The sequence below is a fragment of the Ranitomeya imitator genome, chromosome 2 (assembly GCF_032444005.1).
Source record: "Ranitomeya imitator isolate aRanImi1 chromosome 2, aRanImi1.pri, whole genome shotgun sequence".
NCBI classification, from domain to species: domain Eukaryota; kingdom Metazoa; phylum Chordata; class Amphibia; order Anura; family Dendrobatidae; genus Ranitomeya; species Ranitomeya imitator.
Window position 1 is genome coordinate 303,779,963 of NC_091283.1, and position 26,781 is coordinate 303,806,743.

The following is a 26,781-nucleotide window of genomic DNA, read 5'->3' on the forward strand; positions in this document are numbered from 1 at the left end:
CAATGACAACTGGCATTGAATGAGGGAAAAGGCCAGACTAATATAGCCGAGCCAGAAAGACGATCAGTGAAAACAGCTGCTGAAGCTAAATCCAAGAAGCAGCCATACCACTCAAAACCACAGGAGGGAGCCCAAGAACGGAATTCACAACAGTACCCCCCCCTTGAGTAGGGGTCACCGAACCCTCACCAGAGCCCCCAGGCCGATCAGGACGAGCCAAATGAAAAGCACAAACCAAATTGGCGGCATGAACATCGGAGGCAACAACCCAAGAATTATCTTCCTGGCCATAACCCTTCCACTTGACAAGATACTGAAGCTTCCGCCTCGAAAAACGAGAATCCAAAATTTTCTCAACCACATATTCCAACTCCCCCTCAACCAACAACGAAGCAGGAGGATCAACAGATGGAACAACGGGCACCACATATCTCCGCAACAAAGATCTATGGAAAACATTGTGGATGGCAAAAGAGGCTGGAAGGGCCAAACGAAAAGACACAGGATTGATAATCTCAGAAATCTTATAAGGACCAATAAATCGAGGCTTGAACTTAGGGGAAGAAACCTTCATAGGAACATGACGAGAGGACAACCAGACCAAATCCCCCACACGAAGCCGAGGACCAACACACCGACGGCGGTTAGCAAAACGCTGAGCCTTTTCCTGGGACAACGTCAAATTGTCCACCACATGAGTCCAAATCTGCTGTAACCTGTCCATCACAGAATCTACACCAGGACAATCAGAAGGCTCAACCTGCCCTGAAGAAAAACGAGGATGGAAACCAAAATTACAAAAGAAAGGTGAAACCAAAGTAGCTGAACTGGCCCGATTTTTAAGGGCAAACTCGGCCAACGGCAAGAAGGTCACCCAATCATCCTGATCAGCAGACACAAAGCATCTCAAATAGGTCTCCAAGGTTTGATTAGTTCGCTCAGTTTGACCATTTGTCTGAGGATGGAACGCCGAAGAAAAAGACAAATCAATACCCATCCTAGCACAAAAGGCCCGCCAAAACCTGGAAACAAACTGGGAACCTCTGTCAGACACAATATTCTCCGGAATGCCATGCAAACGAACCACATGTTGAAAAAACAATGGAACCAAATCAGAGGAGGAAGGCAATTTAGGCAAAGGTACCAAATGGACCATTTTAGAGAACCGGTCACAAACCACCCAGATAACAGACATCCTCTGGGACACAGGAAGCTCCGAAATAAAATCCATGGAAATATGCATCCAAGGCCTCTCCGGGACGGGCAAAGGCAAAAGCAACCCACTAGCGCGGGAACAGCAAGGCTTAGCCCGGGCACAAGTCCCACAGGACTGCACAAAAGAACGTACATCCCGCGACAAGGAAGGCCACCAAAAGGACCTAGCAACCAAATCTCTGGTACCAAAAATCCCAGGATGACCGGCCAACACAGAACAATGGACCTCAGAAATTACCTTACTTGTCCATCTATCAGGAACAAACAACTTCCCCACAGGACAGCGGTCAGGTTTATCAGCCTGAAACTCCCGAAGCGCCTGCCGCAAATCAGGGGAGATGGCAGACAGAATCACCCCTTCCCTAAGAATGCCAACCGGCTCAAGGACTCCAGGAGAATCCGGCAAAAAACTCCTAGAGAGGGCATCCGCTTTAACATTCTTAGATCCTGGAAGATATGAGACCACAAAATCAAAACGGGAGAAAAACAGGGACCACCGAGCCTGTCTAGGGTTCAGCCGCTTGGCCGACACAAGGTAAATCAGATTCTTATGATCGGTCAAGACCACAATGCGGTGCTTGGCTCCCTCAAGCCAATGTCGCCACTCCTCAAATGCCCACTTCATAGCCAACAACTCCCGATTGCCAACATCATAATTGCATTCCGCAGGCGAAAACTTTCGGGAAAAGAAGGCACATGGCTTCATCAAGGAACCATCAGAATTCCTCTGCGACAAAACGGCCCCTGCCCCAATCTCAGAAGTGTCAACCTCAACCTGAAAGGGAAGAGAAACATCCGGCTGACGCAAGACAGGGGCAGAAGTAAATCGGCATTTAAGCTCCTGAAAGGGCTCAACAGCCTCCGAGGACCAATTAGTGACATCAGCGCCTTTCTTCGTCAAATCGGTCAGGGGTTTAACCACACTAGAGAAGTTGGCAATGAAACGGCGATAAAAATTAGCAAAGCCCAAAAACTTCTGTAGACACTTCACAGATGTGGGTTGAATCCAGTCATGAATGGCTTGGACCTTAACAGGATCCATTTCTATAGATGAAGGGGAAAAAATAAACCCCAAAAAAGAGACCTTCTGAACTCCAAATAGGCACTTAGACCCCTTCACAAATAGAGCATTATCACGAAGGATCTGGAATACCATCCTGACCTGCTTCACATGAGACTCCCAATCATTGGAAAAAATCGAAATATCATCCAAATACACAATCAAGAATTTGTCAAGATAATTGCGGAAATTATCATGCATAAAGGACTGAAATACAGAAGGAGCATTAGAAAGCCCGAAAGGCATCACCAGGTATTCAAAATGGCCTTTGGGCGTATTAAATGCAGTTTTCCATTCGTCACCCTGCTTGATACGAATAAGATTATATGCCCCTCGAAGGTCAATCTTGGTAAACCAACAAGCCCCCTTAATCCTAGCAAACAAATCAGAGAGCAGAGGTAAAGGGTATTGGAACTTGACCGTGATCTTATTAAGAAGGCGATAATCAATACAGGGTCTTAAGGAGCCATCCTTCTTGGCAACAAAAAAGAATCCCGCTCCCAATGGTAACGAAGACGGACGAATATGCCCCTTCTCCAAAGACTCCTTAACATAGCTCCGCATGGCGGCATGCTCTGGCACAGACAGATTGAAAAGTCGGCCCTTAGGGAACTTACAACCAGGAATCAAGTCAATAGCACAATCACAGTCCCTATGTGAAGGAAGGGAACTGGACTTGGGCTCATCGAATACATCCTGGAAATCTGACAAAAATTCAGGAACATCAGAAGAGGGGGAAGAGGAAATTGACATTAAAGGAACGTCACTATGCACCCCTTGACAACCCCAACTAGTCACAGACATCGATTTCCAATCCAGACCTGGATTGTGTACCTGTAACCATGTGAAACCCAGCACAACAACATCATGTAAATTATGCAACACCAGAAAACGGCAATCTTCCTGATGTGCAGGAGTCATGCACATAGTCAGCTGAGTCCAATACTGAGGTTTATTCTTGGCCAATGGTGTAGCATCAATACCCCTCAAGGGTATGGGACTCTGCAAAGGCTGCAAAGAAAAACCACAGCGCCTAGTGAACTCTAAGTCCATTAAGTTCAGAGCAGCGCCCGAATCCACAAATGCCATGACGGAAAAAGATGACAATGAGCAAATCAGGGTCACAGACAGGAGAAACTTAGGCTGCACAGTACTAATGGTAACAAATCTAGCGACCCTCTTAATACGCTTAGGACAATCAGAAATAGCATGAGTAGAATCACCACAGTAAAAACACAGCCCATTCTGACAACTGTATCCCCTCTGTTCTGCTCTAGTCAAAATCCTATCACATTGCATGGCCTCAGGACTCTGCTCAGAGGATACTGCCATATGGTGCACCACTTTGCGTTCGCGCAGGCGCCGATCAATCTGAATGGCCAGAGACATAGATTCGCTCAAACCAACAGGCGTGGGAAACCCCACCATAACATCTTTTAGGGCTTCAGAAAGACCCTTTCTGAAAATTGCTGCCAGAGCGTCCTCATTCCATTTAGTGAGCACAGACCATTTTCTAAATTTCTGGCAGTATAATTCTGCCGCTTCCTGACCCTGACACAAGGCCAACAGTGTTTTCTCAGCATGCTCTACAGAGTTAGGTTCGTCATACAATAATCCGAGCGATAGAAAAAATGCATCTACATTAAGCAATGCCGGATTCCCTGACTCAAGTGAGAATGCCCAGTCTTGAGGGTCGCCACGCAGTAGAGAAATAACTATCTTTACTTGATGAATGGGGTCACCAGAGGAACAGGGTTTAAGAGCAAAAAACAATTTGCAGTTATTTTTAAAGTTCAAAAACTTAGATCTATCCCCGTAAAACAAATCTGGAGTAGGAATTCTAGGCTCTAAAGCCGGAGTCTGAACCACATAATCTTGAATACTCTGTACTCGTGCAGCAAGGTGCTCCACACGAGAACATAAACTCTGAACATCCATGCCTGCATCCAAATCCCGAATCATCCAGAGATCAAGAGGAAGAAAAATGACCAAACAAACTAAAGAGAAAAAAAAATGGCTCAGAACTCTTTTTCTCTTCCTTCTTTTGAGAGGCAATCAGCTAATTTTTGGGCCAGTTGTACTGTTATGGTCTGGTGATTAAGGAGCGACATGCGTCTAGCTCTGAGCAGGTGGCAACTATACTGAACGCAGTCCCTAAGCTCAACACAACACTAGAAGCAGCCGTGAAATGCTCCTAACACTACCTATGCATCTCGTCACAGCCGGAGAACTAACTAACCCTAAAGATAGAAGCAGGAAACCTATCTTGCCTCAGAGAAAATTCCCAAAGGATAGATTAGCCCCCCCACAAACAATGACTGTGAGAGAAGGAAATGACATACGTAGTATGAAACAAGATTTAGCACAGGAGGCCACTTCTAGCTAGATAGGAAAAAGTACAGGACAGAGAGCTGTGCGGTCAGTAATAGAAACTAGAAAAAGTCCACCGCAGAGAAATGCAAAAATCTCCACACCTGACTAAAGGTGTGGAGGGCAAACTCTGCTGCCCAGAGCCTCCAGCCCAGCCGAACAGATCCACACTGACAAGCTGGACAAACGAACAAAACATAGAAAGTGGAGAACCAAAAGTCAAAAACAAGAGAACTGCAAAATAACAAGCAAGGACTTAGCTTTTGCTGAATTGGTCAGAGTGTCAGGAAAATCCTAAGAGCAAAGACTCCAGGCAGGAACAATGACAACTGGCATTGAATGAGGGAAAAGGCCAGACTAATATAGCCAAGCCAGAAAGACGATCAGTGAAAACAGCTGCTGAAGCTAAATCCAAGAAGCAGCCATACCACTCAAAACACAGGAGGGAGCCCAAGAACGGAATTCACAACACCCCTGGAAGCTATTTTAAAGTGCCTACAGCCTACTTTTGTTATGTTAGGCCTACTAAGCCTGTCTGCGGTCCCTCCTTCCAATAGTCCTTCACTGACCAGACCAATGCTGCCCGTGTACCACTGGAACCTATTTTAAAGTGCCTACAGCCTACTTTTGTTATGTTAGGCCTACTAAGCCTGTCTGCGGTCCCTCCTTCCAATAGTCCTCCACTGACCAGACCAATGCTGCCCGTGTACCCCTGGAAGCTATTTTAAAGTGCCTACAGCCTACTTTTGTTATGTTAGGCCTACTTAGCCTGTCTGCGGTCCCTCCTTCCAATAGTCCTCCACTGACCAGACCAATGCTGCCCGTGTACCCCTGGAAGCTATTTTAAAGTGCCTACAGCCAACTTTTGTTATGTTAGGCCTACTAAGCCTGTCTGCGGTCCCTCCTTCCAATAGTCCTCCACTGACCACACCACTGCTGCCCGTGTACCCCTGGAAGCTATTTTAAAGTGCCTACAGCCTACTTTTGTTATGCTAGGCCTACTAAGCCTGTCTGCGGTCCCTCCTTCCAATAGTCCTTCACTGACCAGACCACTGCTGCCCGTGTATCCCTGGAACCTATTTTTAAGGGCCTACAGCCTACTTTTGTTATGTTAGGCCTACTAAGCCTGTCTGCGGTCCCTCCTTCCAATAGGCCTCCACTGACCAGACCAATGCTGACATGTACCCCTGGAACCTATTTTAAATTGCATAGAGCATCCTTTTTTTAATTGTAGGCGTACTAAGTCTGTCTGCGGTCCATAATTGAAATTGTCCTCCACTGACCAGAGCAATGCTGCCTGTGTACCCCTGTAACCTTTTTTAAACTGCATTGAGCCAAACTTTTTGTTGAAGGCCTACTACCTGTGTATGTCTGCGCCACTCAATACAGCTGTCCTCTGAAAAAAGCTGAGCGTCAATAGTCTGGTTTTCAGCCTATAGGAATTTGAAAACTGCATTGGGGCTACTACTTCGGTAGGGCCTACTAACGGTGTCTGCCGCTCCAAGGTGTTCTCCAGGTTGCCTCTCCATAGCTTCAATCTTCATGCTCGTGTTAAGTAGTTGTTGAAACAACACTGCATTAGGCCTACAAGTTGGGTCTGGGTTGTAGAGACGGTGTCTGCCGCTCCAAGGTGTTCTCCAGGTTGCCTCTCCATAGCTTCTATCTTCTAGCTCTCGTTAAGTAGTTGTTGAAACAACACTGCATTAGGCTTACAAGTTGGGTCTGGGTTGTAGAGACGTGTCTTCCGCTCCAAGGTGTTCTCCAGGTTGCCTCTCCATAGCTTCAATCTTCATGCTCGTGTTAAGTAGTTGTTGAAACAACACTGCATTAGGCCTACAAGTTGGGTCTGGGTTGTAGAGACGGTGTCTGCCGCTCCAAGGTGTTCTCCAGGTTGCCTCTCCATAGCTTCAATCTTCATGCTCGTATTAAGTAGTTGAAACAACACTGCATTAGGCCTACAAGTTGGGTCTGGGTTGTAGAGACGGTGTCTGCCGCTCCAAGGTGTTCTCCAGGTTGCCTCTCCATAGCTTCAATCTTCATGCTCGTGTTAAGTAGTTGTTGAAACAACACTGCATTAGGCCTACAAGTTGGGTCTGGGTTGTAGAGACGGTGTCTGCCGCTCCAAGGTGTTCTCCAGGTGGCCTCTCCATAGCTTCTATCTTCTAGCTCTTGTTAAGTAGTTGTTGAAACAACACTGCATTAGGCCTACAAGTTGGGTCCGGGTTGTAGAGACGTGTCTTCCGCTCCAAGGTGTTCTCCAGGTTGCCTCTCCATAGCTTCAATCTTCATGCTCGTGTTAAGTAGTTGTTGAAACAACACTGCATTAGGCCTACAAGTTGGGTCTGGGTTGTAGAGACGGTGTCTGCCGCTCCAAGGTGTTCTCCAGGTGGCCTCTCCATAGCTTCTATCTTCTAGCTCTTGTTAAGTAGTTGTTGAAACAACACTGCATTAGGCCTACAAGTTGGGTCCGGGTTGTAGAGACGTGTCTTCCGCTCCAAGGTGTTCTCCAGGTTGCCTCTCCATAGCTTCAATCTTCATGCTCGTGTTAAGTAGTTGTTGAAACAACACTGCATTAGGCCTACAAGTTGGGTCTGGGTTGTAGAGACGGTGTCTGCCTCTCCAAGGTGTTCTCCAGGTTGCCTCTCCATAGCTTCAATCTTCATGCTTGTATTAAGTAGTTGTTGAAACAACACTGCATTAGGCCTACAAGTTGGGTCTGGGTTGTAGAGACGGTGTCTGCCGCTCCAAGGTGTTCTCCAGGTTGCCTCTCCATAGCTTCAATCTTCATGCTTGTATTAAGTAGTTGTTGAAACAACACTGCATTAGGCCTACAAGTTGGGTCTGGGTTGTAGAGACGGTGTCTGCCGCTCCAAGGTGTTCTCCAGGTTGCCTCTCCATAGCTTCAATCTTCATGCTCGTGTTAAGTAGTTGTTGAAACAACACTGCATTAGGCCTACAAGTTGGGTCTGGGTTGTAGAGACGGTGTCTGCCGCTCCAAGGTGTTCTCCAGGTTGCCTCTCCATAGCTTCAATCTTCATGCTCGTGTTAAGTAGTTGTTGAAACAACACTGCATTAGGCCTACAAGTTGTTTCTGGGTTGTAGAGACGGTGTCTTCCGCTCCAAGGTGTTCTCCAGGTTGCCTTTCCTGAGCTTCTATCTTCAGGCTCTTGTTAAATAGTTGTTAAATGGAACAACTGCATTTGGCCTACTGGTTGGGTTGGGGCCTACTAACAGTGTCTGCCGCTCCTTGCTGTTCTCCTGGTTTCCTGTCCTGAAATTCCATTTTCAGGCTCTCGTTAAGTAGTTGTTAATGTTAGACTGCATTTGGCCTTCTAGTTGGGTTGGGGCCTACTATCGGTGTCTGCCGCTCCTTGCTGTTCTCCTCCACTGAACAAAGCTGTGCCGCCTGTTTACTACTGTTGCCAATTTTGAACTGCATTTAGTCTACTTACTGATTTGGGCCTACTCTCTGTGTCAGCCTCTCATTACAGTTGTCCTCCACTGCAATGCCCCCTGGTTAGTCCTGTTACCAATTTTGAACTGCATTTAGCCCAGTTTATTATTTGGGCCTATATCTGTGTTTCCTCCTCATCCTGCCCATTGCCCAGCCAGTGATAGATGAGTCTGCTGGTACATTGACCCATAACGCAACATTCCCTGTGCACGCTACACAGCAAGATTGTGACCCTGCTGAAAGTCAGGTTCCTCTTCCCGCATACCATACCACCTTACACGGGGACAAAGAGGAAGGTGCAGATGAAAGTGCAGGTTCCTTCATCAGGTGGGGGGAGGAATACTCATTGGCGACGTCACTGGCACAGGGCCCCTCATAGTACTCAAAAGTGTCGCTGCCGGTGGGAGGCGCCCCCGCCGTGCAAACACACCGCCGTACTTTGAGGGGCCCTGTGTCAGTGCCAATGCCAACAAGTGGGCCCCCCCTGCTTGCTCAGGATCACAGCACTTGCAAAGTTGAAATACTTACCTCTCCCTGCTCCACTGCCGTGACGTGGTCCAGATTTCCTGGGCCCACTAAATACTTGAACCAGCCCTACCCCCCACAACTTTAGCCAAATGACCCCCAATTTCCAATGCCTTACTATTATTATAAGGTAAATTAAGATTGACAAGCTTCAGTAACAAGAATGGATGTTTTTGCCATTAAAATGGGCACTGTACATGTTTTCCTGGCCTCCACTCACTGCCGACTATGCTCCCCCATTGACTTGCATTGGGTTTCGTGTTTCGGTCGATCCCCGACTTTTCGCGATAATCGGCCGATTCCACTCGACTCGACTGTTGAGATAGTCGGGTTTCGCGAAACCCGACTCGACCCTAAAAAACTAAAAGTCGCTCAACTCTACCGACTAGATCTATCCTCCTCAACTGACCTTACCTTTGGTAGAAGGGTGCTACAAGCGGTGGTCCCTCCCTAAGGTGTTCCTTTCTCCAAAAATCTCTCAGGTGTGCTGTCATGGGAGACGGGAAAACACCAAGGTTACTTACCGGTAGCCGGTTTTTCGGGAGCCCATGACAGCATCTGCATATTAACTCCCTTCTTTTTTTTCACCCTTTGGTGCGCACTTTTAGCTGGGTGTTTTTAGTTATTATTGTGATGTGGTGGTAGATTGCCATGTGTACTAACCAAGGGGGCCTCTCATACTCTGAAAACCAACTGAAGCGAGGGAGAGGTACCGCCCTTTTATTTCAGTAGGTTTCCTGTCCCGACAGGGCGGATCCCTCTCTCAGGTGTGCTGTCATGGGCTTCGGAAAAACCGGCTACCGGTAAGTAACCTTGGTGTTTCTCACCCGACTCCTTTCATTGAGAAAACTTTAGCTTATCTTAGACTAACAGGCAGTTCAAATGGAGTAAGTAGCTAAACATGGGCATCCAGGATCAAGGTCCTTTTCTGGGTCTAAGCTGTGGTTTCCGGGAGTGCTTAGGGGCTCTTGGGGGAGATTAGTAACAGATTAAGCCTTCTTGTCCTGCCCATGATGTCCGCTGTCCACCATAACCAAGGACAGTGTGAAAAACTGTGACCACTGTGGGATGGATATTTGTGGGAGAATGAGTTGTTTTAAAAACTCCAGTAGGTCTCCAGGGGTGAGTTGTCTGCCTGAGCATCCATTGTGTCTAACTTGAAGGAAGAATTGGAAACCCCACCGGTAGGGGATATCACGCTCCCTAAGGGTGTCTGTGAGTGGTTTCAAAGCTGCTCTCATTGTTAATGCCCACCTAGACTAGTCAGGGAGGACCATCAACCACTTGCCTTTGTATATTGTTGCAGAGCTGTCCCTAGTTTTGAGCAGGATCTCCTCCTTAGCTTTGTAGTAGTGGACTCGACATGACATCTCTTGGTTTATTGGGGTCTAAGTCCATGAGGCATAACTCCTTGTGAGCTTTGTATAGCTCTTTTCATGGAGGAAGGGGGGAGCCCCTAGTATTTTATTGAATATGTGATTAAGAGTAGAGGGTAAATCTGCAGTAACCACTGATTCTGGCAGGTCCCTGATGCGTAGATTGTTTCATCTTCCGTGGTTCTCAAAATCATCCAGTTGAGATTGATGATATGGGTAGAGTGGACGTGTATTGTGTCTTGGAGAGCTGTAAAGGTGGCAGAGGTATTAGATATATTCTGCTCAGTAGTGTCCATTCTCTTTCTCTGGGTAACCACATCAGATTGCAGTTTAGCAAATTCCTGCTTGCACTCATGTATGATGTATTTTGCAAATTAGGCCAGATCATCTTTAGTTGGGAAACATTGCAAAAGTGGCTGAATGTCGGCTAGAGTCACTGGACATGAGCTGGCGGCCCATGACGGTGCTGGTTGTGATGCAACTGAGGGTCCTGTGGAGGAAGGTTAGTGGTATCAACTGTGGATAGTTCAGCTTGTGTTCTTGGAAGCTGTGGAAACCATGTGAGAGGTACTGAAGAGAGATCCATGAGATTCTAATCAGGCTCCAAAGGGGTTAATATATGATCCCGAATGCCCTGTGAGCAGTGAATAAATGTTTTTTTTAAGCCAGCTGTGTTTCCCTGTGTGGGTAGCTGACTCAGAGGGGCCCATGTGAAGCTATGTTGTCAGGAGGGAAAGGGTTAATTAGTCTCCTTGGCCATGGAGCTGCCAGGTCCTATGTTTGCTCTGTTTCAGATGCACAGGCACCACTTTCATTTTTATTTTCCAATGTGTCTTTGTGCAATGGCTGTGAGAGCAGGTTTGTACTCAATCCTCTGACTCTCTGAGCTTGCCTGCCTCCATGTCCACACAGGGGGGCCGGCACCATCTTGGACATAACGTGGTGCTTCAGGAGACCCAAAAGCAGTAGTGATTTCCTGGCAGGAGCCATGATCTCCAACAGAATTGATACTATGGCAGGAGTGAGTCTGTGAAGCAAGCATCTGGGCGGGGAGGTTAGGATTGATTGCATATTACCTCCATTTGTCCTGGCCTCTGTTAGTATGTCTGGTGGTGATGGTCAAAGGTGCTGACAGGCTGCTGTGGAGAAGGTAGGATTGGATGTTTCCCTGTGCAGTGGATGATGTATGGGCAGTAAACACCCTTTTGGTCTTTCCCATGCTGTGGGGAGCCCATCAGGCTACTTTCACACTTGCGTCGGTACGGGCCCGTCGCAATGCGTCGGGCCGAAATACCGACGCACGTTGTGAAATAATTGAACAACGGGGCAGCGGATGCAGTTTTTCAATGCATCCGCTGCCCCATTGTAATGTACGGGGAGGAGGGGGTGGAGTTCCGGCCGCGCATGCGCGGTCGGAAATGGCGGACATGACACACAAAAAAAGTGACATGTAACTTTTTTTGTGCCAACTTTCTGCCAAAACAAAATACATCCGTCGCATGACAGATGCGACGTGTGACCATACGTCGCACGACGGATGCGACGTGTGACCATACGTCGCAATGCGTCGGCTAATGCAAGTCTGTGGAGAAAAAACGCATCCTGCGGACAAATTTGCAGGATGCGTTTTTTCTCCAAAACGACGCATTGCGACGTACGTCACACAATGCAAGTGTGTAAGTAGGCTTAGTCAGGTCTTTTTGTTGCTGATGTGAGGAGCTCTGGTATGTGTGTGTTCACAGATCCATAGCTGGCTACGCCCCTCTCGCTGGTAAAATTTTAACACTTATAACCTCAAAAAAAAATGTTTCCAAAATTGTGCTGATGTAAAGTTGACATGTGGGAAATGTTGTTTATTAACTATTTTGTGTGACACCACTCTCTGATTTAAGAGTGCAAAAATTAACCCCTTAACCCCCGAAGCTTTTTTCAGTTTTGCGTTTTAATTTTTCGCTCCCCTCCTTCCAGAGCCATAACTTTTTTATTTTTATTTTTTTATTTTTATGGCCATGTGGGGGCTAATTTTTTGCTGGATGAGTTGTACTTTTGAACGACACCATTGCTTTCACCATGTTGTGTACTAGAAAACGGAAAAAAAAAATTCCAAGTGCGGTGAAATTGCAAAAAAAGTGCAATCCCACACTTGTTTTTTGTTTGGCTATTTTGCTAATTTCACTAAACTTAGGTTCACTGCCGAAGTCCGCATCAAAGCAGGGGATCTGCCATCGGACGGAATAGTAAAGGGGATAAAAGTTTGAAAATTGCACAATTTTTAAAATTTTTTGCCAAATTTCTGTTTTTTTTATAAATAAATGCAAGTTATATAAAAAAAATGTTACCACTAAGGGCTGTTTTCCACTTGCGAGACACACGTCCGTGTCTCGCATGTGGAAACAAAGCTCTGGCGCCAGCAATCCAGAGCGGAGCGTGCGGCTCCATGTGTTGCTATGCGGCCGCACGCTCCGCTCTGGATTGCCGGCGCCAGAGCTTCGTTTCCACATGCGAGACACGGACGTGTATCTCGCAAGTGGAAAACAGCCCTAACATGAAGTACAATATGTCACAAAAAAACCCTCAGAATCAGTGGGGTACATTGCAGCGTTCCAGAGCTAAAATTTCATAAACTGACAGTGATCAAAATTGTAAAAATTGGCATGGTCGTTAAGTAACAAATTGGCTGTCACTAAAGGGTTAACATTGGCGTGCTTAGCTTTTCCTAATTTTTTTTTTTGTGCTATTTTGAGTGGATTTCCTTGGACTTGCACATGGGGGAAGAGAGAAGAGCTTTGCTAAATGTCTGTTTTCCAAGTGTTAGGAATTCCACTTTTTCAAGTCACAAGGATCAGACAATCTACGAGTGAAGACTAAGAGGTGCCTGATGGATTGACCAGTACCAGATGTACTACAAGCGCCAGATGTACTGAAGGTAGACCTGCTGGTGACCAGAGCTCAGCATAGTCTAACAAAGGAAGTACAAGCTGATATATTTAAATGTAAGAAAAATGGATGTAATTCAATTTTTTTCTAAGCAAAGTAAATTGAGATTTATGTCTTTAGACGAGTCTAACTTAGAAGTTTTATGGCTCCGCTTAAATGCAGAATGTGAAATGGAAAATCTAAAGTTAGATTCTAAGCTGGTGTCCTTTAATAGAGAAAAAGAGAAATTGAAAAATATTTTACAATTGGTTGACATATTTCACAAGTTTGTGCCAGAGAAATCCAAAAATGACTATGTAGAAATAGTGTCAAATGATACTAGTGATGTTATCGAGATTGACTGTAATGTGGAGATTGAACAAGATGTGAGACATGTCTGTAACTACCACTCAAGTTGACCTTGTGTCTGAAGGCATGGAAAAAGATGGAGGAAACATGGGAGGAGATGTAGAAACCGACGTGTGAAGATGTGATGTAGGAACAGATGTACAGAGGCCACTAAAAATAGAAGACAACTTAGATGCCTCAAAGGCCCAACTCCAAATTAAAGTTAGTAAAAATTAGTTAAAATTATGCAAAATCATTCCTGCATATGATAACAAAATCCATGTGTGTAGAAATTCAGAGATATGAGAAGAATCAGTTGTTTAAAATGTGCCTTCCTGTAACTTTTTCTAGATGCTTAACCTTAAAGACATCTTGCGATAACAAGCCACATGAAGGGTTAAACAATACAGATAGACTGAGAAATCTGATCTGATGTGCAATGAAAGAATTGTGCAGATATTAAAGGGAACCTGTCACCCCCAAAATCGATGGTGAGGTAAGCTCACCGTCATCAGGGGCTTATCTACACCATTCTGTAATGCTGTAGATAAGCCCCCGATGTTACCTGAAAGAGGAGAAAAAGACGTTAGATTATACTCACCCAGGGGCAGTCCCGCTGCGGTCCGGGTCCGATGGGTGTCTCAGGTCCGGTCCGGTGCTTCCTATCTTCATTCCATGATGTCCTCTCCTGGTCTTCACGCTGCAGCGCAGGCGTACTTTCTTTGCCCTGTTGAGGGCAGAGCAAAGTACTGCAGTGCGCAGGCGCTGGGCCTCTCTGACCTGTCCCGGCACCTGCGCACTGCAGTACTTTGCTCTGCCCTCAACAGGGCAGACAAAGTACGCCTGCGCTGCAGCTGCAGCATGAAGACCAGGAGAGGACATCATGGAATGAAGATAGGAGGCACCGGACCGGACCTGAGACATTCATCGGACCGGGACCGCCCCTGGGTGAGTATAATCTAACCTCTTTTTCTCCTCTTTTAGGATACATGGGGGGCTTATCTACAGCGTTACACAATGCTGTAGATAAGCCCCTGATGACGGTGGGCTTACCTTACCATCGATTTTGGAAGTGACAGGTTCCCTTTAATATTCTTAAAAAATGAAGAATTGGTTGGAAAGAATGTACTTTTACATTCATGTCCATATTTGAATGGTTGTACAGAACTCTCATTTAAAATGTCAGAACAAAATCAATGATAAAAACGTTTGTAAACAAATTTTGGTTCTTAAATTCTATATCTTGTGTTATTGCGTCACAAAAAGATTCTTTATTTAAATATGCACAATCCCTTGACTTTGCTAGAAAACATGAGAATCATGAAAGGAAAATAAATCGTGCTAATTTTGTCAAATCAGACAGGGGAAAATCAGAAGACAGAATCAAAATCTCCTAAATTGAGTTATTCCTAAAATCAAATCTATGAAGTACGTAGAAAATTACTTATTTGTTATAAGCCCTATCCAAAGATCCAAGAGTCCACAGAAAGAAGATTACAGAAGGAGTTAAAATTCAAGGTTCTGACCTCTCTGTAATGAGAAAAATGACAGAAAAAAGGTGATTTCTGAGAGTGACATAATGGGGTATAAACTGAAAACTCAATTATTTGAGCTCTTCAAAGAATCTGTTTAAAAATGGCCATAAATCGAGCTTTTCAGGACATTTTTGACAGAAATAAGATTTGGTTTAGGAATTGGCTAAAAGTATAATTATCTGTTATATTAAAGTGTTTTACAATGTATTAGTGATTTTTAAATTATTTTATAGAGTATACTTCTGTTGTTCCACAGTTTTTGTAGATTTATATATTGAATTGTTTTGTTTCTGTATGAATTTGATATTTAACCTTTCTTATTTGCCCTTAGAATTTTCATTTCAAAGCAGCATTTGATAAAAAAAAACTCTTATATAGATTTATGTCTTTATTTACACAGGAAGTTGTAATAACTGCATGGTGTTATATATCTAACATTTAAAAAATAGTGTATATACACTGCTGAAAAAAATGAAGGGAACACTAAAATACCACATCCTAGATGTCGCTGAATAAAGTATTCCACTTGTAAATTTTTATTCACTACATAGTTGAAAGCGTTAGTACAAAAAAACGGAGCATACACATCCATAACACCATAGTTATTAAAAAGGTATAATGTTTATTAAATAATCTCATCAAAGGTAACAACAGTAATAACATCAATATTAGCATCAGAGAAACATATCTAATGCTGACAATGCCGTGAGTGCTGTAAGCACCCCGCACATACAGGAAGGTAATAAAATAGGAGACGTGGTGGTAGCCAAAACACAAGGAGGAATGGACACTGTCTCACATGTCACACTAGCACTCTTAAGTCATTACCCATTACATTCAGGGTCCCACCGGTCTCTCCTTAATCTAACCAGCACAACAGCACGGTGCCTATAGTGCACCATATATTAGATCCGGCTTACCCATAATGATTTTGCTAGGAAAGGTGTCCCCTCCTGGTGTGGCTCCCCTGGATGCGCGTTTCGCATATATCGCTTTCTCAACAGGGTTAAACTATATCCAGTCTCGTGCAGCTTAAATATGATTAAAAACGGAAGTGGGGCCGGGTCGGCGGCGCATGCGCGGTGGCACCGGAGGCGTGTCGCAGCCTAGGTCGTCACAGCAGGGCGGGTGTGGGGCGGAAGTCCGCCCATTGACATCATGTGACGCGCGCCTTGCTAAACCAGACAACCCCAGCTGCAGACAAAAAAACCCGACGGCAGCGGGCATGCGCACACCCGGCGGCCATTTTCAAGAAGACCGCGGCCGCAGCCATTAAATTGGAGATCATGGGACTGCATACTCAAACCCCCACGTAAGGTGAGGGCACTAGTGAATAAATAGCACTAATATAGTGCGGAAAGTGAGAGTGTACAAGGGGAATAACATACAATACCAACAACGTTAGAATTAAGGTAATATCATATACCCAATTTAAACAGAGATATATTGAAAGTGCTGATCCATGTTTAAGTTTTGGAAAATACCAACAATATTACAAAAAAGTGATTGATTTTTTGGATATCAATGTACATGTTGCTGAGGATGGTTCAATTGAGACGGATCTTTTTCGGAAGGAAACATCCGTCAATTCATTGTGACATGCATCCTCGGCACACAACTACTCTGTTATCAAAGCCATCCCAGTTGGCCAGTTCTTGAGGAACAGACGGGTATGCTCCATGGAGGCCCGCTTCGAGAGACAGTCCGCCATCCTATCGGAACGTTTCTGGGCACGAGGGTACAGTCGTCGGAGTATCAGGACAGGGTATGGAAGGGCAAGATCTACACGGAGGGAGGACTTGTTGTTACAAGGGAAAAGGTCCAGGGTAGATGAGGGGTCTGGGGTCAGATTCATCTCTACCTCGAACTGTCAATGGAACCGCATCCGGGAGATATTTAATAGGCATTGGCCCGTATTACATACGGATGCCATATTGGCCTCACATTTGACCAAATTTCCTTTAATGACTCAACGTAGGAGTAAGAACTTAAAGGATTACTTGGTGAGGAGCCACTATGTAGCTAAAAGTAAAACTAACAACTTCCTGGATGCGGTTAGTCCAAGACAGGGATGCTATCCTTGCGGCTCATGTGTCGCGTGTCCGAACATCCTTAGATGTGGGACCTTCAAGAATTCAGATGGGAGCAGGGAATTTAAAATAAGAGATTTTATCTCATGCAATACGACCGTTGTCATCTACTATGCCACCTGTCCCTGCTCCCTTATCTACGTCGGTCTCACATCTAGGGAACTTAAAATTTGGACGCGCGAACATGTACGTGATATTATAGCCGCAAAAGAGGCGGTAGATGTGTCGGGGCTAAAGACCCTACCAAGACACTTCCGGATGTGTCATGGATCTGACCCCAGAGGCCTGAAAATAAGAGGCACTGAGAGGATACGGGGTGGGATCAGGGGTGGCAATATGGTTAAAACCCTTGCACAACGCGAGTGCAGATGGATTGTCACCCTTGATACACTAGCCCCAAAAGGATTGAACGAGCAACTGAGCTTTGCCCCGTTCCTCTGAATGCCTTGACTAGATAGACCCACGTGGAATATTACTGTGAGGTACCACTCTTTATATTGTTGCGCCTGTGCGTCTATGGATATTGAAGATATGGGTAGATTTGATCACTATTCTCTCTCTGTGTCGATCTGCCGCTCTATTTTAAAGTTATGTTGTATTCATTTGTCCTGTGTTGTTGTTTTTATCCTTTAGTTTATCCTATAGATATGACCGCGACCATAGACGATTGTTGGGTCGTACTGCATCTCTTCCCCCATGCACCTGTATCATCACGTATTTACGTAATGAAGAGTAACACGTAATGGGAATTAAGAAAAAGAAAGAGAAAAATGAGAAAAAAAGAAAAAAGGGGGGGAAAAAAGAAAAAAAGAAAAAAGGAATAGAGAATATAAGAAGAGTGGGGATTTTTGTCTGTCTCTATATTCAATATTCATTATGTTGTCCTAATATTTCCCACGTGCACTTTCTATTCACTTTTTTGTAATATTGTTGGTATTTTCCAAAACTTAAACATGGATCGGCACTTTCAATATATCTCTGTTTAAATTGGGTATATGATATTACCTTAATTCTAACGTTGTTGGTATTGTATAACAGATGAATAAAACTTGGCACTCAATTTGAGAAGAAAAGCTTCTTAGTTTATTGATGCATCCAGACAAACAAAAGTGCTAAACGTTTTCGGTCCACACCGGACCTTCGTCAGAGCGTTTCTTTGACATTGACTATGAAACATATAAATGAATACAGTGTCACATGATGCGGAAATATACGTCATATAATGCAAAACACGAAAAAGAGATCTAATGGTGAAAAAACGAAAATCTACGTGATGCTCCATCTGGTTCAGGGAGACATGTGCCAGAGAGATGAGTCTATCCAGAACAATAGGTGCTCCGTGCGAGGTGGAGATATAGTCCGTGCTGAGATGCTGGATAAGGGAAGTAACAATAGTGCTGGAGATGGAAGGACGCTGGTAATAGTGCGACCTCAGGCCGAGAGGGTCTAGCTCAGTGAGGAGAGTAAACAAAAGGATACATAGCAGAAATGCACTCTACAGATACTAGAAACGCAGACATGAGATACAGAATACGCCTCCAGTGAAGCTATATGGAATAGCATAGTGGATGGTCTAACGTGAGGACCTAGAAGAATAAGGGATACGTGAGTCTGTGCACATAAATGTAACTGGGCATCCCAGAAAACAGGGAAAAAAAAAAAAAAAAGAAGAAAATGAATGAGGAAGAGAGAACAAAAAACGTAGGTAACATGGGTCCTGAAAGAGAAAAGTGGAAAAGGAGAATGATGTAAATGATGCCTAACGGAAAATGAACGTCTGGAGCTACACACAGAAGAGAGGTAGAGTAATGGAGTAAGTGGGAGCAACATACTACCTGGATGAGGAAGCCAAAAAGCCTGGATGAGCGTTAGCAAGAACAGAAAATCCAAGAGCTGCAGTATGCTGCAAAAAGCCAAAGCCGAGGGGAAAGGGTTAACAGGGACACCACACATAATGAATACTAATGGAGAGCCAGATAAGCAGTGAGTGTATGTACCTGAAGGATCACAATGGAGAATGCCGCGTCATGAAAAGGCACAGAGCCTGAGGGGAGTAGCGGCGCTGTGAGGAGTGAATGTGACCAGGTCAGGAAATACACAATGGGGCAGAGAACAGTAAATAAAGGAGGGGAGAGGCGCAGTAACCGCCGACATACCTGGATCCTAAGCGCTCAGTGGAGCAGGGCAGAGAGGAGCAATGCTGCAGGAGAGGCGGCACTTCCGGGTATAAGTCCCGGTGACTCATGACGTAATCATGGTCATGTGACCACCCACAGAAGGTGCATGCACAGACAGCGCTAGTGGGAAGGGGAGGGCAGAGAGGGGAAAGAGTCCCTAAGTGTACAGGACGCTGGGAGCGGTCATGTGACCGCAGGCAAAAGTGCCTGACCATACAATAAGTGTGCGAATGAGGCAGTGTAAGAGAAGAGAAGAAAAAAAAAAAAAAAAAAAAAAAGAAAGGAAACAGGACCCATAATAGAACAGGGGAAGATTGTGATGTCATACCGTGCAGGGTATAAACGGTGCCCAGTATAGTGAACGTAGTGCAATCTAGCGATTCTAGAGGAAAGAAGAAAAGAAAAAATTAGTATATACATAATATACAAAATACAACAACAATGTACAATAATTTACAAAAGGGCCGATACGTCATATTCCCTATTAAGACCTTTAGGCTCTAGGGTCTGGAGGGTAAAAATCCAGAAAGCCTCTCTTTTTTTGAGGATTTTAATCCTATTAAGACCTCTCCTATTTGGTTCAATTTGTTCCAGAACCTGGAACCTAAGTTGCGCGATATTATGGTTCTTTTGATGGAAGTGATATGGAAGGGGCAGATGGTTTTTATTGCAGCGAATAGTGGATTTATGCTGTGAGACCCTGTCCCTAATGGGTTGGGTGGTTTCCCCAACATAGGCAAGCCCGCAGGGGCATTTAATGAGGTATACTACGTATGAGGAGTCGCATGTATAATAGCCCCTAATCGGGATGCCCTGACCCGTGTGTGGATGGAACACTTTGGAACCTTTTTGAACGTTATTACATTGGAGGCAGCCAAGACAGGGGAATGTACCCCGCTTTTGTGTCTGTAAAAAAAGTTTGTCTGGATATGGTGCTCCTGGAACCCACATGCGCCTTCACTAGTTTGTCCCGTAAGTTTTTTGCCCTGCGAAAACAGGATAAAAAGGGTAACTTAAACTCAGGGATAGTCGGATAACTTTTCTGCAATAAACCCCAATGGCGTCTAATGGTAGATTGTACTATATTGGAAAACGGATGAAAAGTGCTGACAAAGGGGATACGTTTATTATTGTCGTTAGACCTGTTGGTAACACCAGTCTGTCTAGCTAGAAGTAGTGTCTTTTGTGGATAACCACGGTTAAAAAATTTTGTTGCATCTCGTTTAGTCTAGTGTTTCTGGTGGTTTCATCCGAAACTATCCTGTGTATCCGTTGGAATTGTGATTTCGGGATCGCATTTTTAATGGAGGGGGGGTGGCAACTATTGTAATGCAGGAGACTGTTCCTGTCAGTGGGTTTTAGGAATAGGTCAATAGATAACTCACCATGATCGTTTTTACAGATAAGGGTGTCCAGAAAGCTTATCCGATCCATGTTATGTTGCAAAGTGAATTTTAATTCTGGCCACACGTTGTTAAGGTGTTGGTCAAAAGAGATAAGTGAGTCAATAGGGCCATCCCAGATGCAGAATATGTCATCTATGTAGCGGCGCCATAAGCGCGAGTGGGTTTGAAATAGAGGATGGGTGTATACAAAATCTTGCTCGAAGGATGACATATACGCAATAGCATACGGGGGCGCTACGTGCGAGCCCATAGCGGTGCCCTGTTGTTGAATAAAGAAGGTGTCCTCAAACATAAAGTAGTTCTCCCTGAGAACTAAGTTTAAAAGGTCCGTGCAAAAGCGACGTATCTTTATGTGGGTGCCTGCTTCATTGAGGAGTCTGTCTACAGCTAATATGCCTTTCTCATGTGTTATGGACGTGTAAAGGCTGCTCACGTCCCAGGTGACCAACAAGGAGGAGGAGGGGATAGCGCCCAGTGCCCTAATGAGTCCCAGGAAATCATTAGTGTCAAGGATAAAAGAGCTGGTAGATTTGACCAAAGGCGTAAGAATCTTTTCCAACACTATAGCAGGATTGGATGGAATGGAGTCAGTAAGGGACACTATAGGACGTCCAGGAGGTTTGAACAGGCGTTTATGGATTTTGGGCAGAAGATAGAAAATAGGAGTTATGGGATCAGTTTTGATAAGGAAACTCCTGAGCTTATTGTCAATAGTGCCCTCCTGTTCATGGAACTCAAGTAGGGTCTTGATTTTCTGGGCAATATTATTGAGAGGATTTTGTGAGGTTACTCTGTATATATCAGAGTCATTCAATTGCCTGTAAGCCTCTTCCATATAGTCAGCCCGATCCATGATCACTATTGCCCCACCCTTATCAGCGGGTTTAACCACAAGTGTTTTATCAGCAGATAACTGATCAAGGGCCAGTTTCTCGGATGGCAATAAGTTAGTGTGAGAGTGGAATTTGCCCAAGTGTAAATCGCGGTGGAAGGCATCAATGTTCCTTTCCACCAGCGAGATAAAAGTCTCGATAGGTGGACTATTTTTGGGAGGCATAAAAGAGCTTGGGGAACGAAGGCCCAAGCCCCGGTTCCTCACCAAGTTATCCTTTAAGTTCTTACTCCTACGTTGAGTCATTAAAGGAAATTTGGTCAAATGTGAGGCCAATATGGCATCCGTATGTAATACGGGCCAATGCCTATTAAATATCTCCCGGATGCGGTTCCATTGACAGTTCGAGGTAGAGATGAATCTGACCTCAGACCCCTCATCTACCCTGGACCTTTTCCCTTGTAACAACAAGTCCTCCCTCCGTGTAGATCTTGCCCTTCCATACCCTGCCCTGATACTCCGACGACTGTACCCTCGTGCCCAGAAACGTTCCGATAGGATGGCGGACTGTCTCTCGAAGCGGGCCTCCGTGGAGCATACCCGTCTGTTCCTCAAGAACTGGCCAACTGGGATGGCTTTGATAACAGAGTAGTTGTGTGCCGAGGATGCATGTCACAATGAATTGACGGATGTTTCCTTCCGAAAAAGATCCGTCTCAATTGAACCATCCTCAGCAACATGTACATTGATATCCAAAAAATCAATCACTTTTTTGTAATATTGTTGGTATTTTCCAAAACTTAAACATGGATCGGCACTTTCAATATATCTCTGTTTAAATTGGGTATATGATATTACCTTAATTCTAACGTTGTTGGTATTGTATGTTATTCCCCTTGTACACTCTCACTTTCCGCACTATATTAGTGCTATTTATTCACTAGTGCCCTCACCTTACGTGGGGGTTTGAGTATGCAGTCCCATGATCTCCAATTTAATGGCTGCGGCCGCGGTCTTCTTGAAAATGGCCGCCGGGTGTGCGCATGCCCGCTGCCGTCGGGTTTTTTTGTCTGCAGCTGGGGTTGTCTGGTTTAGCAGGGCGCGCGTCACATGATGTCAATGGGCGGACTTCCGCCCCACGCCTGCCCTGCTGTGATGACCTAGGCTGCGACATGCCTCCGGCGCCACCGCGCATGCGCCGCCGACCCGGCCCCACTTCCGTTTTTAATCATATTTAAGCTGCACGAGACTGGATATAGTTTAACCCTGTTGAGAAAGCGATATATGCGAAATGCGCGTCCAGGGGAGCCACACCAGGAGGGGACACCTTTCCTAGCAAAATCATTATGGGTAAGCCGGATCTAATATATGGTGCACTATAGGCACCGTGCTGTTGTGCTGGTTAGATTAAGGAGAGACCGGTGGGACCCTGAATGTAATGGGTAATGACTTAAGAGTGCTAGTGTGACATGTGAGACAGTGTCCATTCCTCCTTGTGTTTTGGCTACCACCACGTCTCCTATTTTATTACCTTCCTGTATGTGCGGGGTGCTTACAGCACTCACGGCATTGTCAGCATTAGATATGTTTCTCTGATGCTAATATTGATGTTATTACTGTTGTTACCTTTGATGAGATTATTTAATAAACATTATACCTTTTTAATAACTATGGTGTTATGGATGTGAAGACACAAAAGAGAATAGTAAAACCAAAAACACTCAGTTTGAAAAAATGTTGCAGTAATCCGCAAGTGCTAGTAAAAGATGTAAAAAACAGGGTATTTGGTTGATACGTTTTTTGCAAAAAATGTATACTAAGCTGCTCTACCAATCTTCACGGTATACCCTTATCAGAGCAGTCCTAACTAATGTATGCAATCCCTATCTGATGTATTTAAAAACCTGATCATCTGTATATAACCTGTGTGAACAGGGTTCAGAGAGGAAAAATCCATGTGTGCATACAGGGTAGAACAGCTTTTGTGCAGATAGCCCAAGAGGAGTGGTGGAACTCCCTAGTCTTGTAGACACAAGAGAACAATTATGGAAACAGGAACACATGGGCTACTTGCACAGTGAACAAGTCTGTATGATCATGTTCACACACCACCAAGAAACCTGAAGACACAAAAGAGAATAGTAAAACCAAAAACACTCAGTTTGAAAAAATGTTGCAGTAATCCGCAAGTGCTAGTAAAAGATGTAAAAAACAGGGTATTTGGTTGATACGTTTTTTGCAAAAAATGTATACTAAGCTGCTCTACCAATCTTCACGGTATACCCTTATCAGAGCAGTCCTAACTAATGTATGCAATCCCTATCTGATGTATTTAAAAACCTGATCATCTGTATATAACCTGTGTGAACAGGGTTCAGAGAGGAAAAATCCATGTGTGCATACAGGGTAGAACAGCTTTTGTGCAGATAGCCCAAGAGGAGTGGTGGAACTCCCCAGTCTTGTAGACACAAGAGAACAATTATGGAAACAGGAACACATGGGCTACTTGCACAGTGAACAAGTCTGTATGATCATGTTCACACACCACCAAGAAACCTGAAGACACAAAAGAGAATAGTAAAACCAAAAACACTCAGTTTGAAAAAATGTTGCAGTAATCCGCAAGTGCTAGTAAAAGATGTAAAAAACAGGGTATTTGGTTGATACGTTTTTTGCAAAAAATGTATACTAAGCTGCTCCACCAATCTTCACGGTATACCCTTATCAGAGCAGTCCTAACTAATGTATGCAATCCCTATCTGATGTATTTAAAAACCTGATCATCTGTATATAACCTGTGTGAACAGGGTTCAGAGAGGAAAAATCCATGTGTGCATACAGGGTAGAACAGCTTTTGTGCAGATAGCCCAAGAGGAGTGGTGGAACTCCCCAGTCTTGTAGACACAAGAGAACAATTATGGAAACAGGAACACATGGGCTACTTGCACAGTGAACAAGTCTGTATGATCATGTTCACACACCACCAAGAAACCTGAAGACACAAAAGAAAATAGTAAAACCAAAAACACTCAGTTTGAAAAAATGTTGCAGTAATCCGCAAGTGCTAGTAAAAGATGTAAAAAACAGGGTATTTGGTTGATACGTTTTTTGCAAAAAATGTATACTAAGCTGCTCTACCAATCTTCACGGTATACCCTTATCAGAGCAGTCCTAACTAATGTATGCAATCCCTATCTGATGTATTTAAAAACCTGATCATCTGTATATAACCTGTGTGAACAGGGTTCAGAGAGGAAAAATCCATGTGTGCATACAGGGTAGAACAGCTTTTGTGCAGATAGCCCAAGAGGAGTGGTGGAACTCCCCAGTCTTGTAGACACAAGAGAACAATTATGGAAACAGGAACACATGGGCTACTTGCACAGTGAACAAGTCTGTATGATCATGTTCACACACCACCAAGAAACCTGAAGACACAAAAGAGAATAGTAAAACCAAAAACACTCAGTTTGAAAAAATGTTGCAGTAATCCGCAAGTGCTAGTAAAAGATATAAAAAACAGGGTATTTGGTTGATACGTTTTTTGCAAAAAATGTATACTAAGCTGCTCTACCAATCTTCACGGTATACCCTTATCAGAGCAGTCCTAACTAATGTATGCAATCCCGATCTGATGTATTTAAAAACCTGATCATCTGTATATAACCTGTGTGAACAGGGTTCAGAGAGGAAAAATCCATGTGTGCATACAGGGTAGAACAGCTTTTGTGCAGATAGCCCAAGAGGAGTGGTGGAACTCCCCAGTCTTGTAGACACAAGAGAACAATTATGGAAACAGGAACACATGGGCTACTTGCACAGTGAACAAGTCTGTATGATCATGTTCACACACCACCAAGAAACCTGAAGACACAAAAGAGAATAGTAAAACCAAAAACACTCAGTTTGAAAAAATGTTGCAGTAATCCGCAAGTGCTAGTAAAAGATGTAAAAAACAGGGTATTTGGTTGATACGTTTTTTGCAAAAAATGTATACTAAGCTGCTCTACCAATCTTCACGGTATACCCTTATCAGAGCAGTCCTAACTAATGTATGCAATCCCTATCTGATGTATTTAAAAACCTGATCATCTGTATATAACCTGTGTGAACAGGGTTCAGAGAGGAAAAATCCATGTGTGCATACAGGGTAGAACAGCTTTTGTGCAGATAGCCCAAGAGGAGTGGTGGAACTCCCCAGTCTTGTAGACACAAGAGAACAATTATGGAAACAGGAACACATGGGCTACTTGCACAGTGAACAAGTCTGTATGATCATGTTCACACACCACCAAGAAACCTGAAGACACAAAAGAGAATAGTAAAACCAAAAACACTCAGTTTGAAAAAATGTTGCAGTAATCCGCAAGTGCTAGTAAAAGATATAAAAAACAGGGTATTTGGTTGATACGTTTTTTGCAAAAAATGTATACTAAGCTGCTCTACCAATCTTCACGGTATACCCTTATCAGAGCAGTCCTAACTAATGTATGCAATCCCTATCTGGGCCTCCGTGGAGCATACCCGTCTGTTCCTCAAGAACTGGCCAACTGGGATGGCTTTGATAACAGAGTAGTTGTGTGCCGAGGATGCATGTCACAATGAATTGACGGATGTTTCCTTCCGAAAAAGATCCGTCTCAATTGAACCATCCTCAGCAACATGTACATTGATATCCAAAAAATCAATCACTTTTTTGTAATATTGTTGGTATTTTCCAAAACTTAAACATGGATCGGCACTTTCAATATATCTCTGTTTAAATTGGGTATATGATATTACCTTAATTCTAACGTTGTTGGTATTGTATGTTATTCCCCTTGTACACTCTCACTTTCCGCACTATATTAGTGCTATTTATTCACTAGTGCCCTCACCTTACGTGGGGGTTTGAGTATGCAGTCCCATGATCTCCAATTTAATGGCTGCGGCCGCGGTCTTCTTGAAAATGGCCGCCGGGTGTGCGCATGCCCGCTGCCGTCGGGTTTTTTTGGCTGCAGCTGGGGTTGTCTGGTTTAGCAGGGCGCGCGTCACATGATGTCAATGGGCGGACTTCCGCCCCACGCCTGCCCTGCTGTGATGACCTAGGCTGCGACACGCCTCCGGCGCCACCGCGCATGCGCCGCCGACCCGGCCCCACTTCCGTTTTTAATCATATTTAAGCTGCACGAGACTGGATATAGTTTAACCCTGTTGAGAAAGCGATATATGCGAAACGCGCGTCCAGGGGAGCCACACCAGGAGGGGACACCTTTCCTAGCAAAATCATTATGGGTAAGCCGGATCTAATATATGGTGCACTATAGGCACCGTGCTGTTGTGCTGGTTAGATTAAGGAGAGACCGGTGGGACCCTGAATGTAATGGGTAATGACTTAAGAGTGCTAGTGTGACATGTGAGACAGTGTCCATTCCTCCTTGTGTTTTGGCTACCACCACGTCTCCTATTTTATTACCTTCCTGTATGTGCGGGGTGCT

General features: G+C 44.5%; 1 long non-coding RNA gene across 2 annotated transcripts; it reads right to left on the minus strand.

Moving 5' to 3' along the window:
* Positions 1-17,949: 17,949 nt before the first annotated feature.
* Positions 17,950-19,134, minus strand: LOC138666978 (uncharacterized). 2 transcript variants are annotated; one of them, XR_011318578.1, is made up of 5 exons: positions 19,046-19,134; positions 18,887-18,951; positions 18,725-18,792; positions 18,369-18,475; positions 17,950-18,253 (listed from the first exon to the last, which is right to left on the minus strand). It is a non-coding gene; the product is annotated as an uncharacterized lncRNA (long non-coding RNA). The 2 variants fall into 2 exon arrangements; XR_011318579.1 differs by lacking the exon at positions 18,725-18,792.
* Positions 19,135-26,781: the final 7,647 nt, after the last annotated feature.